This window comes from Mytilus edulis, chromosome 9, assembly GCF_963676685.1.
Source record: "Mytilus edulis chromosome 9, xbMytEdul2.2, whole genome shotgun sequence".
NCBI classification, from domain to species: Eukaryota; Metazoa; Mollusca; class Bivalvia; order Mytilida; family Mytilidae; genus Mytilus; species Mytilus edulis.
In genome coordinates, this window is record NC_092352.1 from 72154959 (window position 1) to 72164726 (window position 9768).

Genomic DNA, 9768 nt, shown 5'->3' on the forward strand with positions numbered 1-9768 from the left:
ACTGAAACTGAAATCCAACTTTTCCTCTTGTAATCACAATGCGCACCTGCCGTATTTGTTTATAAGCCTAGTATGATTGATAATTATATTTAAACGATTATGAAAAAAAAAACTGTCGAATTTCTTCCTTCTTGTTTGCCTACGCAAAATGTAATTACAAATTCAAAAGAAAATTCCAAAACGGAAGGTCCCATAAAGGGTCACTCACTAGCTTATAGATACATACACAAATTAAATTATGATTTTGATGTTCAATCATTCATGTAAGAGAGATAGTAAAAGAATAATTCCCTGTAATTAGCCAGTATGAATCAATTTTGTCAAAATAAGCGTAAAAATATCGATGATATCAGTCAATTTTAAAAATCATCCCTCGAGTCTGTCAGCCTGATAAGTGGTCTGATATGAAAAATGCCATGTTATAATCTATATGTATCATTTACCTTTTGACTAAGATTCGTTTGATTCAGTTTTAACAATAAGGAGACTACATAATTATGTAGACTATATATTTATTTTTATTTTTACATATGTGACACTAACCTTCCTCTGACACCTTGTGACATAAGGCCTTTCGCTTTTCGGTGCAGTTAATAGGGAGGAGCTTAAAATTCTTTTTCTTTTCTAAACGCAGTCCCAGACATTTGTATTCATATTTTGATTCAGGTCCTGAATAAAGCGATAAAGAAGACACTCATATTTATAATGATGTAAAGGATAAGTAAAAGACATTATTCAAGGCATATTCGTATTTTTTACATTCGCTGATGAAATTTTAAACACAAATTTTGAAACAAAATGTATAAAGATCACCATGTAGTGAGCCTCATAAGCAAAATTATTAACTGCTCAGGTGAAAATGATAACCTATACAAATTAGTCTTAATGAAATAACAACAAATAATAAACTACCAATTGTGTCTATTGTTAATTTGTACTTTCCTGAAAATTCATGAAATATTTGCCACTGGACGTTAAACAATCTCATTGCAAATATGAAACGATAACTACACTATACTAACTTTGAACTACTGGGACTATTGAAACAGGGTTATAATATTAACATGACTGGGATAGTGATTTTATATTTGCAAAAAGAAAATGAACGGGAACAACATCATTCTTCAAATTAAAAATAAAGACGTATCGAACATGTCAAGTGTTCAATACCATGGTTATATCTAATCTGAAAAGGTTCATCTATAAACTACAAAATAGTTACATACTATTTGGATTGATAACGACTCGTATTAATAATACATGTAATCAATTTGTATAGAATTTTCGCTCAGTAAGGTATTCATATTTATGAAATATGATATTGTAAAAATAACTTGTTGGCTTTGATTGAATTTCATAAGAAGTTTGAAATCAATGGAAAAATGGGGATTTATTGGTACTAATGCGTTTACCGATTTATGTTTTAAAGGTTATTTATATATTTTTTTCTAAACAATTATTTATTTGTATTGTTATTATAACTCAGTTGATGTCTTTGATTGGATCCGTGATACCAATGATTCATTGATATCACGGATCCAATCAAAGATTTGATAATAATAAAATACACGATGCTTCAACCAGTGTTTTTATAACTTGCATTAATCTATTAACATGTACATTCAATACTATTTACTTGTGTTCCAGACAAAAGACAACTTAACAAAGCTGTATTGAAAGTCACTTATGTTGACTGCTACCGGATCTGTATAACAACTTTCGCCAGACTTTGTTAATATTTTGAAGGAAGCACCTGATTTTAAGCAGGTCCCTAGTTCCTGACGCCATGTTAAAGGGATCTGAGAACAATTCGTTCCTATTTGTTTGCCATCTTCTGTAAAATATAACATTCACCAGTAAAGTACGCATATTTATTTTTGATAGTAGAGTAAAAGAGATTTAAAATACAATCCCGTTCCCTTTTCTCAAATGTGACCTCCCGTATTTACCGGATTTGTAATAACACAAGTAACACGACAGGTGCCACATGTGAAGTAGGATATGTGTACCCTTCGGAAGCAACTGGTATTCTCCGTGTTTGATGGGGTTCGTGTTGCTAAGTCATTAGATGTCTTTAAATTGTGTCTTCTGCACTGTTGTTTGTCTGCTTGTCTCTTTCTTTTAAGCCATGGTGTTGTCAATATAAAAAAGAAGATGCGGTATGGTTGCCAATGAGACAACTGTCCACAAGAGATCAAATGACAGAAAGTAACAACTATAGGTCACCGTAAGGCCTTCAACAATGAGCAAACCCATACAGCATAGTCAACTATAAGAGGCCGAGAAATGACAAGGTAAAACAGTATAAACGAGAAAAACAACGGTTTTATTCATGTACAGAAAATTAAATGAACGAAAAACAAATATGTAACACATGAACAAATGACAGCCACTGATCATTTGCTGGCTTCTTCATTAGGACAGACACATACATACAGATTGTGGCAGGGTTAAACATGCTAGCGGATCTCACCTAACCTGGACAGTGGTGTAACAGTACAACATAAGAACGAACTATAAAAAGCAGTTAAAAAAGGCTTACATGTAACTCATCAGCTGTGGTCTTCTTCTTCAATTTCATGGTAACACCGAATACTTTAATTTATATTTTTATGATGAAAAACTACTGCAATTAATACTACTTACCACTGATATGATACGCCAGTTTAAACTTTAGAGACCCGTTTAAGGCGTTTAATCAGTAATATGACCAATAGTCTACGTTCTTATTTTGTTTTTTTGACGTTTTAACTGAATAGGGATTCACATTTTTGCGATGCATGCATAGCAAACGACGTTCAATCTATCGACATAGTCGGTTTCTGTTTTTACATACTAGTACAAAATGTAGTTTCCTTGAAAGACCTAATTAAAATTTATAATAAATACGATCAGTAAGACAAGTATCACTTGCTTTAGTTTTTGATTCATATAACGTGCCGATACCATTAATTATTGTAACGTATATTGTTATTAGACATGTTACGAAAAGGTATATACTCGACGCTGAGGTTGAAAAATTATACATTTAATGCGAGTATCGTATTAACACAAAAATGATAACCGGTATCAATTAAAGCATGTGTTTAAACTACATAGTACTGATGTCCGCGTATATGTATTTCTTATAACAAACGTCCCTTCGAAATCTTTATCATGATAGATAATTTCATTATAAATATTCCTTAATAAACATTTCATAATAATTATTCCGTGCAGAATAAAAATAATGTAACCCATAATATTTCTTCCTTTTCATATTTTGAAACATTCATAGAGCCGAGAATACCAGAAAAGATACGAAACCCATAAGGAGAGCAAAGAAAAAAAGTAGTAATTATGAGGGGGAAAAAAATCGCCAACCCATAAAATTAAAAGTTGTTATTTTTAATTTTTTTCAATCTCATTAGTGACGGAAATTTCATTATACCCCGAATAAAAAAGTTGGGATAAACTGTTTTACCTCTGTCTGTCCGTCCGTCAGACTAACAACCCTCCAGTGCATCAGTCATTCTGTCCGTCAGTATTTTGCGTTGCATCTTTCTGAGGAACTACATATAAAGGATTGTTGGAATTTGGTTGCAGGGTTTATATGAGTCAGTTATACCGTGTGATGCCTTTTTCAGATTCATCACTCAACAAGTTTCTGTTAACCGTCAAGTATTTAGCATAAGCTCGCAGTTTCACTTGTTAAAGATATGTGTAATTATCCGTGGCCAGAACTTTAGAACGGGTTATACTCAATGCAAAATCAACTATATTATGAAAGTCAGCTTGCGAGCTGGTAGACATACAAGCAAGACAAAGACGATGACCATTTTGAATAATAGCATCATTGCTTTAATTCCTCACTAGTCCTTGCTAGATGTTAAAAATTGTTTCATATGTACGTGTATTATCTGATAATTCCTATGCAGTTCTTTGATAACAATAGGAATCATATCAGATCAACACACAGTAGTTTCCTATGACACAACAGGATGATGCTTTACAGTTTCATTTAGAGAAAAAAAATGCCTTGAAATTATCAAGGCGTGACATTAGATTTCCTCGGGATTTTGTCATTAAGGCCCCCTCCCCCCCCCCCCAAAAAAAAATACCGCATGTTGATCTCTGTTCGTTTCCTCTATTGGCGCCGTTTCTTGTAACTACGTGTAGAACAAGATCAGAGAGAATAAATTTAATGTAAAAAATTTAATAAAGCAATTATCGGTCGGGTATCATATATATCTGGAACATGCTATAGGGCGCTTCAAAACTTTCCAAGTCAGTGGGTGGCCATCATTGATACATCCGTAAAACAAGAATGTCTACATAGTGCATGGTAGCCATACTCACACTGTCATTTTCTATTGACCGTGAAATGGGGTTGAAAAAACTAATATGACATTCAAATTAGAAAGATCTTATCATAGGGAATATTCGAACTAAGTTTCATGTTGATTGGACTGGATTTTCATAAAAAAAAACTACCTTGTCCAAAATTAAATCTGAATCGGGACAGACAGACAAACTTCCAGACAGACGGACGGACGCACAGACAGAAAAAAAACATAATGCCCCTCTAGTTTCATAGGTAGGGCATAAACAAAACTAGACTAAAGAATTTTGTTCGGGTTTTGCAGAATTTGATTGAATATTGTTTGTTTATCGTCCAGTGACAAATGTTTCATACCATTTCAGGACGAGGTACAGTAGTGGAGTAACAGATTGATATCGTAATTGATAAAGTAAAAATCAAACTTGCTAATTAATTGATTTTTTTTCAAATTTAGAAGATCATATTTAAAAAAAAAATCGTCCCTATCCCCTACAGACACGTATATTTTCCCATTCTAGAATTACAAGCAATGATATCAGAAAATGGTTACTAAAAATTGTGTATATTTTTAAAGGAACCAAGAATTGTGTAGAATACCTGGTTAACATCACTCAAATTGAATTTTACCTGTTTTAATCGATAATTATAATTTGTCAACTTCAACGTCGAGTATATACCTTTTCGTAGTATATCTATTAATTAGCATAGGAATTACAAATACTTTGATCGTTCATATTTCACATGTTATAATAAATATATGTATGTCTAAATAAACTCATCATAGACACCATGACTAAATTTTGTATAAACGCCAGATGCGCGTTTCGTCTTCAAAAGACTCATCAGTGACGCTCGAATCCAATAAAGTTAACAAGGCCAAATACAGCACGAAGTTAGAGAGCATTAAGCACCGAAATTCCAAAACGTTTTGCCGAATACAGCTAAGGTAATTTATGCCTAAGGTATAAAAACCTAAAAATTAAAAATTTGTAAACAGTTCATTTATAAATATAACCATATCAATAATAACTCATGTCAGCACTGGGCTGGTGATACCCTCGGGGAAATAAATCTCCACCAGCAGTGGCATCGACCCAGTGGTTGTAAATAAACTCATCATAGAAAACAGGACTAAATTTTGTATATAAGTTAGACGCGTGTTTCGAATACAAAAGACTAATCAGTGACGCTCGAATCAAAAAAGTTAAAAAGGCCAAATAAAGCACGAAGTTGAAGAGCATGGAGGACCAACATTTCAAAAAGTTTTGCCAAATACAGCTAGGTAATGTATGCCTAAAGTAAAAAAAGCTTACAAATTTCAAAAATTAAAATTTGTGTAAACAGGTAATTTATAAATAAAGCCATATCAATGATAGATGTAAGATCCATGCTTTGAATGCTACTAAATTGTACAGTAAAACTTACCTCTGCCTGACGACTAGTTATGACACAGGAACAGTAAATCAACTGGACAAATTTGACATTCATCAATCGAATGAGCTAGATTTTGTAGATTTTCACAAACACATGAAAGCTGTCGACCTTTTTGAAAAAAAAATATATAGTTTAGATTTTCTATATCTCTTTACACTTTGTTTAGCAAATATGCATTCAAACTCCTTTTGAATGTTATAAAATATAACAACGATTGGAATGATAGTGGTATACGTAACAGTACAAGAAATAATGATACTGATGAAAACATTTAAGAACCAGATGTTCTCTTAACCAATTGTTCAGAGATCAAATGAAGGTCCAACAATTTAAATCAAATACATTTTATAAATATTTGAGTACAAATATAAGCTAAATTGTCAACGTATAGCAAATCTGACATAAATTAATAAAATACACTTATCTTAGTCTGACCTTTCAATCAGTCAACGATCAGTCAAGTTTGCGTCAAGCAAGTAAATAATCCGTCAAACATATTGTAAAAATATTTGTCTGATCGGACAGATCGAACTAATGGAACATTCTAAAGTCATATTTGGATTCATACACATTACGGATGCTTAGTTTCGTTTAATTCTATTTTCAAAATTGTCGACACTGTAAAATACGAATCTTTCTAATACAGAAGCTCGACTTTTTATAATGTATCATTCAACACTTTTTTTTAGAATTAATAGAAAAGAGAAATATGTCTGTATAGCAGATAAGCTTTTATTTCCGAACAACCATTGTTTGGATGATTTTATTACTTCATTTTGTTTCTATTTCTCTGAAGACCAAACAAACATTCATTATTTCTGATATAAAAGAAGAAAAATTTGTATCTTTAAGCAATGAGGTGGGTCATCGATACTAGATCAGCAATCATTCGCCAATCAGTCAGGTTCCTATTAAACATAACATTTAATGTTACAAGTACTGTACATTTGAAAAGAGATTGAACGCATTACCTTTTATTTTGTTTTCTGTAATGTTATACACAGAAAAGTAATTGCTGCCACCACATTGAACTGTTTTGTCTCCTGGACATTGCTCTGAACAGCTGAGATTCAGGTTTTCATTCATACTGCTGTCACTCCATTTTGTCTGTTCAATCAAGGTACTATATGCCAAGCATTGACATGCGTCTTTCTTAATGAACAACAACATTTGGGGGCTAGGATGAAGTTTGAAAAATGCAGGACAATTTTAAAAAATGCAGGACAACATTTTTTATTCTAGTTCCACTCCCATCCCTCCGCGTAAAAATCAAATGATGCGCCTCTAATGTCACAGGATATGTCTGTATAGCTGATTAACTTTTATTTCCGAACAACTATTGTTTGAATGTTTTGCTTTCAATGATTTTATTACTTCATTTTCTTTCTGTTCCTATGAGGACCAAACAGACACAATGTTATACTTTGTCTAATATTTGTTTCGAATATTATTTCGCGTGGTCTTAATCTATTGAAGTGTTCCTTGCAATTAAGTTTTTCAAATGGACAATAAAGTAAAACGTTTGGTGTTGCGTCGTCTCATAATGTTACATTTTAATGTCAATTTCTAAATAAGGATTTGCTATGTGTTGGCGTATATTGTCGTTCATGATTATATTAAGGTGGCAGTCCCCAAACAAAAACTTTGAAAATCTATTTACAGCGTCTATCTCGGAGTAGTTTTGTTATACCAAACAAATATATTTTTCGTGAAAGAATAGTTCATGTATTTCTGGTTTTATGATTTATGCCTTTGGGTTAAGGGTTCATGTCTTGCTATTCATGATTTCCAAATGTATACTGGTTGTCAAAATTATCATGTTCAGATTGTTATGATATTGTAATTATTATGTTTATTTATGTTGGCCTAATTTGTGTTGTATGGCCTGATAGTTGTTTTCCAAATAATCTTATAACTGTGCAGTTTAGGAATCACTGGAACAATCACAGAATGATTGGAACTTTCTAGAATGATCCTTATAAAAGATGCGTAATTTAAACTTCTACGTTATTCCAGAAACTTCCGTTGTAACTTTCCAGGATTTTCCACAATGTTCCATTATAGAGTGTTCTAGAATTTTCCATGACAACACTATATATACAGACACTAAAGTTAAACCCTCATAATTAAACTTGGACATAGACATTGATAGACATTAGTATTCACAGCATTTGGATTGACACTTTTATTCTACAAACAACATCATACTGGATTGTGACATTAGTAGTGAACGTAATATTCAAATTGGATTCCGAAAGATTTCCGGATACAGATAAAGATAACAGATTGGACTCATATTTTGACAGTTAAGTTAACAGTTATATTTATGTAATACTTCTTGTAAACTTTTGTATAATAAATATTGTTAAATTTTATTATTGATTTGTGTCTTTTGTTGGCTACAATTTAAAGGCGATTTCTGGCCGTAACAGAAATTGGGGGCTCGTCCGGGAGAACGTTAATATCTTCATAGAAATTTGTTCAGTATTTTTATAAGAACTAGCCAACAAAATTCTACAAAATGGCATTTGATGCTGGTAAATTTTTGAAAACGCCAGACCTGGAGAGTTTTGATAATTTAAAGAAAGAGGAATTAGTGTTGCTTGCTAAACAACTGAAATTAGTTTTTAAAGTATCTATGAGAAAACAAGTTATAAAAAATTTGGTTATAGACAAATTAGTTGAATCAGAAATTTTAGGTGAAGAGGCTCTTGATCTTAAGGTTGAAAACGTTGACGCCTTTAAACTAAAACAGCTTGAATTAGAACATGAACTCAAATTAAAAGAACATGAATTTAAATTAAAACAAGCAGAACTGGAAATGAAGGAAAGGTTGGAAATAGAGAAAAAAGAAAAAGAAGATGAATTTAAATTAAAAGAACTTGAAATGAGAGAAAGGCTAGAGATGGAAAAACTGAAAATTGAAATGGTCAAAGAAGAAAGCAACACTAAAGTCCAGTCGAAATCAGAATATTTTGATGCAGCAAAAAATATACGTTTGGTTCCCAGATTTTGTGAAAAAACAGTCGATAAATATTTTCCACAGTTTGAGAAAATTGCTCATAATTTGAATTGGCCAAAGCCATATTTGACTACAATGCTACAAAGTGTTTTTGAGGGTAAAGCCGCTAAAATATACTCCGCACTTCCATCAGAAAAAAGTTCCGATTATGACACGGTGAAACAGGAAGTTTTGAAAGCTTATGAGCTAGTACCAGAAGCATATAGACAGAAATTTAGATCTTATAAAAAGTTTGATTCACAAACCTATGTGGAATTTGCTCGAGAAAAAGAAGATCTATTTGATAAATGGCTTACTTCAAAGAAAACAGATAACAATTTTGATAACCTAAGACAATTGATGTTATTAGAAGAGTTCAAACAATGTGTTCATTTAGACTTAAAAACACATTTAGACGACAAAACTGTTGGGACAATACATGATGCAGCTGTAATTTCAGATAATTATACCTTTTCACATAAAAGAAGTTTCAAGGGTCAAAATGTTAATAACTTCCAGTGGAAATTACAAAAATCAAAGCACTGAGCATACTGATAGTAAGCCTGTTCCACAGAATAAGAGTCAGTCCAGTTATAATATGTCTAGTCCAAAATTTGATACTTTTGAGAAGAAGTCACTAACTTGTGCTTATTGTAAGAAGATTGGTCACCTGATGGCTGATTGTTTTAGACTCCAGAAGAAGAATGAACGAGATAATAAGCCGAAGTCCAGTGCTTGTACGACACCTTATATTACCAGTACGTTGGAATGTCCTGCGAGTCAGGCTTTTAAGTCCAGTTTTTGTGATTACATGGAGGAATATAAACCCTTTATGTCTGATGGGTTTATTTCTATTGTTGATGATACCACTCTTCAGCCTATTAAGATTTTACGAGACACTGGAGCTTCTCAGTCTTTATTGTTAGAAGGTGTGTTGCCTTTGTCCGAGAAGACTTCTGTTGGTGCCTCCGTTTTGTTACAAGGTGTAGAGTTGGGTTGTATAGATGTTCCT